The following is a 6,824-nucleotide window of genomic DNA, read 5'->3' on the forward strand; positions in this document are numbered from 1 at the left end:
TGTATGGATCTTGATTCATTGTTCTGCATATGGATATACGGTTTTGCCAGCACCATTTGTTAAAGTTACTGTTTCTTCTCCATTGAATGGACTTTGGCGCTTTGTTGAAAGTTAGCTGCCAGTAGATGGATGGATTTACTTCTGGGTTCTCAATTCTATTCCATTGTTCTATATGTCTGTCATTGAACTAGTACCAGGCTGCTTGATTACCTTGGCTGTATAGTAAGTTTGTATGCTAAGCAAATAATCTGAGAAGCTGGACTATATGAAGAATGAGACATCAGGGTTGGAGGAAGACTCATTAACAACCTGCTATATGCAAATGATGCAACATTGCTTGCTGAAAGTGAAGAGGACATGAAGCACTTACTGATGAAGATCAAAGAGAGCAGCCTTCTTAGAACGGAAATTCCTCAACATAATAAAGCACATCTAAACAAAAGCAACAGCCAACATCATTCTCAATGGAGAGAGGCTGAAAACACTCCCCCTGAGAACAGGAACAATACAAGGATGCCCTTTATCACCACTCCTATTTAACATTGTGATGGAAGTCCTAGGTACTGGCAATAAGACAATAAAAAGATATACAGGGTATGCAAATTAGTAAGGAAGAGGTAAAACTACCCCTATTCATGGACAATATGATACTATACAGAGAGCCCTAAAGACTCTACAAGAAAACTACTGGAACTAATAGAAATATTCATCAAAGTAGCAAGATATAAGATAAACATACAAAAATCAGTTGGATTCCTATACATCGATAAAGAGAACTACGAAAAGGAAATCACGAAAGAAATACCAATTATAATAGCCTCTAAAAAAATAAAATACTTAGGAATAAATCTAACCAAGGATGTAAAAGACTCCTTCAAGGAAAACTATAAAACACTACTTCAGGGAACCAAAAGAGACCTACATAAATGGAAAAACATACCATGCTCATGAATAGGTAAACTTAATATCGTGAAAATGTCAATTCTACCCAGAACAATCTACAAATACAATGCAATCCCCATCCAAATACCAACAGCATTCTTTAAATAGATGGAAAAACTAATCATTAACCTTGTATGGAAAGGAAAGAGTCTGCAGATAAGTAAAGCATTATTGAAGAAGAACAAAGTAGGAGGCCTTGTACCTCCTGACCTCAGAACCTGCCATATAGCTACAGTAGTCAAAACAGCCTGGTGCTGGTACAACGACAGACACATTGACCAATGGAACAGAATCGGAAACCCAGATGTAAATCCATCTGCCTATGGCAATCTGATCTTTGACAAGGGCCCAAAGTCCATTAAATGAAGAAAAGACAGCCTTTTTAACAAATAGTGCTGTAGGGTCACTGTGAGTTGGAATTTGACTCCAGGACAATGGGTTTGGCTTTTTGGTTTGGTTTACTATGTTTATTGATTATTATGTGACTCTCTTCCTGTCTTAGTTTTCTAGTGCTGCTGTAACAGAAATACCACAAGTGGGTAATTTTAAAGAACAGAAATTTACTTTCTCACAGTTTAGGAAGCTAGAAGTCCGAATTCAGAGCACCAGCTCTAGGGGAAGGGTCTCTCTCTGTTGTCTATGGGAGAAGATCCTTGTCCTAGTTTCTGTAACCTCTGTGCTCCTCAGTTTCTTGGCCATCTCCACATGGGATCTATCTTTTCCCCAATTTCTGCTTGTTTCTCTCTGTGTCTAATCTGCTCTTTTTTATATCTCAAAAGTGGTTAGGTTGTGGAATAGAACTGAAATTCTTAAGAAGTCCAGACATATTGGACTGGTCGAGACTAGGGGACTCCCCAAGACACTTGCTTAGATACTCCTTAAACCTTGAACTGACACTACCCATAGATCACCTTTTAGCTAAATAACAGATTTACTCCTAAAATAAAGAATATCACCCATGAGTACTGTGAACCTTTAAAAAATCATCTATATGAGACTGAAAGGTCAACAATTACTCTGAAGCAAAGATGGAATAGTAAGGGGACAGAAAATTAGATTACTAGAAATGGAACATCCAGAATGGAATTAATGAGAATATTGACAATTATGAAAAATCTAACCAATGCCACTGAACAATTAGTGTAGTACTTGTTAAATGGGAACCTCATTTGCTGTGTAAACTTTCATTGAAAATGCAATAAAATTTCGTTTTTTAAAAAAGTGATTATGTTTAAGACTGTAATGTACTGGTGTCTGAAGTCCTCTAAATTCACAAGGAGGGAGAATCACCATCCGTGTCAGCCCAAAGCTGATTCCTGATACTAGCCGTCCCTCCCACGGCACTCTCTACTTCTCTGCTGGGTTCAATAATTCATTGCAATGGTAATGCAGAACTCACAGACCATACTCATGATTATGAGGTTTATTAGGGAAGTAACAGGTTACAATTCATGATCAGGATCAACTTGGAAGTAACTGGAACAACTCAAGAGACAGGATACAGTTTGTCAATTAGAGCAGCTTCCAGCCAGGACAGCTCTCAGCTCCTCCTTGGTCGTGCCCAAAGGCAGGCCACACTCAGGCTTCTGCCACCAACTCTCACTCAGGCAAATGTTACATTTCTTTTGGATCTGCCATCAAGTGCCCAGAGGCACCCCACTCTATCAGCAAGACCCCTACCTGAAGGCCCTCAGCTCTCTTGCTCCATGAGTTGGCGAGCCCACTGCGGCCCTCTTGCGCTGGTCTGGTTCTCACCACTCCTGCTGTCTTGTGGAGTCTTGTGCTGTCTTTTGCCATTTCAAGTATTACACCTCTCTCTGTCTCCTGGGTTGAAGAGTTTCTTACCATAGGTACCCCAGATCCAATCAACACACTCTGCTCTTGGCTCTTCTTGATGGTAGTGAGGTTCCCCCTCGATCTCTGTGGAATTGGCTCCTTTAAGCCTAGAAGGATGAGAAAATTGACCAGTTCCCTCGGTAGGCTGTAGGCACCTTATTTGCATAGTAATTGACCAGTCCCTGCAACGGTTTTACATACCTTATCTGCCTAGTACTGTCCACTTCATTTGCAGAATTGTAGCTTAGCAAATCTTCCTGGCAGAACTACAAACCCAGTGCCAAAAGGTCATATACAAAGAGAAACCCTTTGCCCTGCAAAGACACACTCTACACTGATAGGTACTCATTAACATAGCAAAGAAAACCCTATTCCCAAATGGGATTACATTCACAGGTACAGGGGTTAGGATTCTAACACATATTTTGGCGGGACACAATTCCCAATCCATAAAAAAAAAATATTCTTGTTCTCATAGAGCTTACATTTTAATGGGTGTTATGGATTTTTTTTTTAAGTCCATAACACCCATTAAAATGTAAGCTCTACGAGAACAAGAATATTTGTCTGTTTTGTTCAGTGCTATGTCCCCAGCACCTAGAATATATGATAAAGTCTCAATAAGTATTCGTTGAATGAATAAATGACTAGAGGTGTTGTATGTACATTTAGGTGCTGAATATTTAGACCCTGGTAGAACATTCTGGGCCTCAGAGAAGACAAAGATTGTTTGGGGATTGGGGTCAGGACCGTGGAGTACCAGGACTCTGGAGACTGAGGAGTGGGTTTGGTTTGGGCTGGGGGTAGAGCTGGTCTGACGTTCGGATTCACACAGAGCCAGAGCCGCTTTAGACAGAGGTCCTGTGTTTCAGCTGAAGCCCTAGTGCCTGTTGTTAGGTGCTGTTAAGTTGGTTCCAAATAACAGCGACTCTGAGTACAGTAGAACGAAACACTGCCCTATTCTCTGCCATCCTAACTTCTAAGCCCTTGTGCTTAGATCCTGTAAAGATGGAATTCCCTGTTCCTGAAGAACATCCTTGCAAATCTTCTTAAATGAGAGTCTGGGAGTTGAAAAAGCCCCTAATTTTTATCTAAAAATGTAAGTATTTGAACCTCACTCTTGAAAGCTACTTAACATTGACGGTTATTTTTTCTTATCGCTTTGAAAGATGTGGTTCCATTGTCTCTGGCTTCCGCTGTTGACCAGGGAGAAAGGCAGACCCAAGTTCACAGCCTAGGCCTACTACATCACTATATCTTAGCTATGGAATCTTGAGCAAGCCACTCCACCTCTGTGACTCAGTTGCCTTATCTGCAAAGCTGTGTTAGAGACATAGATAAATAGCTGCCCTCAAGTCGACTCTGACTCATGATGACCTTATGTATAATAGAATGAAACACTGTCTGATCCTGCATCATTCTCACCATCACCGGCATGTTCAAGTCTATCATTACGGCTATTGTGCCAACCCATCTCACCAAGGGTCTCCCTCACCCTTGTTGGGCCTCAATTTCACCAAACATCATGTCCTGCTCTAGTGATTGATCCCTCCTGATGACATGTCCAAAACTAAGTGAGTTGGACAGTGTTTTCTTGTGATCCATAAGGTTTTCATTGGCTAATTTTTGGAAGGAGATCACAAAGCCTTTCTTCCTAGTCTGTCTTAGCCTGAAAGATTCTCTGGAACCTGTCCACCATGGATGACTCTGCTGGTATTTGACATACCAGTGGCACAGCTTCCAATATCGCCGCAACACATAAGCCTACTGGCAGATTGGTAGTGGGTGTTGTCTTAGTTATCTCATGCTGCTGTTACAGAAATACCACAAGTGGCTGGCTTTAACAAAGAGAAATTTATTCTCTCACTGTCTAGTAGGCTACAAGTCCAAATTCAGGGCGTCAGCTCCAGGGGAAGGCTTTCTCTCTCTGTCAGCTCTGGAGGAATGTCCTTGTCGTCAATCTTCCCTTGGTCTGGGAACATCTCAGTGCAGGCACCTCAAGCCCCTGCTCCCAGTGCTGCTTTCTTGGTGGTATGAGGTCCGCCTGTCTCTCTGCTCACTTCCCTCTTTTATATCTCAAGAAGATTGGCTTAAGACACCATCTAATCTTGTATATCTCATCAATATAACTGCCACTAATCCATCTCGTTTCATCATAGTGATAGGATTTACAACACATAGGAAAATCACATAAAATTGTAGATAATCACACAATACTGGGACTCCTGGCTCAGCAAAGTTGACAGATGTTTTGAGGGGACAAAATTCAATCCATGACAGGTGTCAACGATAGTACTTATTTAATTGGGTTGTTGTGAGAATTGAGGCAGAAAAAATCCCACTTACAGTGTTTAGCACGACAGAAAGTGCTCACTAAGTAGCAGTCAGCATTAAACTTTCAGAGGGGGTATAGTTCTAGGTCCTCCTTCTGATCAGAAAGTCAGGCTTCCCTCAATAACATTGCTTATTCCATTTTGCTGGGCCAAGGTCAGGAGAGAGCTACTGTCCAGATGAAAAATGCGTGGGCTTTCCACAGGATGGAGAGCCACTAGCTGTCCCTTGCAAATTGAGTTCAAAAGGTCCTGGTTCCAAGACTTATAAATAAAAATGAGCTCATTGATTTGGGCACCCAGCTCAGTACATCTTCCAGCTTCCTGTTCTGAGTTTCATGTCCATGAAACATAGGCTGCTTGAGTCATTTCAATCCAGTCCCAGCGACACTTGGCTCATGCTGTCCTGCCTGATGTGCTACATTCTGAAACCTACCCATTCTTCTGTTTGTCCTGTTTTTCCTACTGCCTTTCTTTTCTCTACCTTTCTTGTCTTTTTTTTTAGCTTTATAGCAGAGTTATTGTTTTCTCTCTCTCATTCCATTTTATCACTCTACTAGTTTAACACACAAATTTAAATTAACAGTGCCAAAAATTAGTCAATATTTTGCCCTCCTGCCAAATAATAGACTTTCTAACTCTAATAGCTCCTTCCCAATTTGTTTGTTCTTGTTGTCTGGTTCTCTAGTTTTATCTTTTTTTATTTCTAGCCCCACAAATTAGATATTATTATTATTGTCTTAATTTACCTCTATGTTTACATTTTTCTTTGATCACCCTTCCTACTTGAATCTTAGACTTTCCTTCTGGGATCATTTTTCTTGTTCTTGAAGAACATCCTTTAAAGTTTCCTTAGATGAGGGTCTGTTATAAAAGCTCTTAGTTGTTACCTGAAAATGTATCTACTTCAACCTCATATTTGAAAGATATTTAAGCTTAACAGTTATTTTCTTTCAGCACTTTGAAGACGTGATTCCATTATCTTCTAGATTCATTGGTTGATATTGAGAAGTTAGCTGCCGGTTTTTGTAGTTCATCCATTTTTTCTCTAATAATCAACAGTTTTGCTACCAGAAGTGTTTGATGTAATTGTTTTTATTTACCATACTTAGGTTGGTCAAGCTTTCAGAACCTGAGAGTTTTGTCTTTCATTAATTCTGGAAAATTCTCAGTAATATCTCTTTGAACACTAGACTCTCCCATTTCCTTCTGGAATTCTATTTAGACATATGCTGGTCTTCCTTTTTCCAAAATCTATGTTTCTTAACCATTGTTTCATATTTTTCTTCTCTGTCTCTCTGTGCTACATTCTGGGTAAATTCTTCAAATCTATTGTCCAGTTCACTAATTCTCTCTTCAGCTATGTAAACCTGCTGTTTAATCTGTCCACTGAATTTCTAACCTCAAAGAGTATGCTCTTACTTATAAAAATACCAGTTGGCTTTTTTTTTTTTTTAAATCTTCCTGGTCATTTTTAATAATCTCTTGTTCCTTAACTATACTTACAATTACCAAAATTAATTTTTTAAACATATGAAATATCCTTACTTTATATTATGTATACTATGATTCATACCACATATCTGTCATTTTATCTTACTCTGGTGGCTTGCATGTTGTTGTGATGCTTATGCCACTGGCATTTAAAATACCAGCAGGGCCACCCATGGTGGATAGGTTTCAATGGAGCTTCCAGACTAAGACGGATTAGGAAGA

Source organism: Elephas maximus, chromosome 7, assembly GCF_024166365.1.
Source record: "Elephas maximus indicus isolate mEleMax1 chromosome 7, mEleMax1 primary haplotype, whole genome shotgun sequence".
NCBI classification, from domain to species: domain Eukaryota; kingdom Metazoa; phylum Chordata; class Mammalia; order Proboscidea; family Elephantidae; genus Elephas; species Elephas maximus.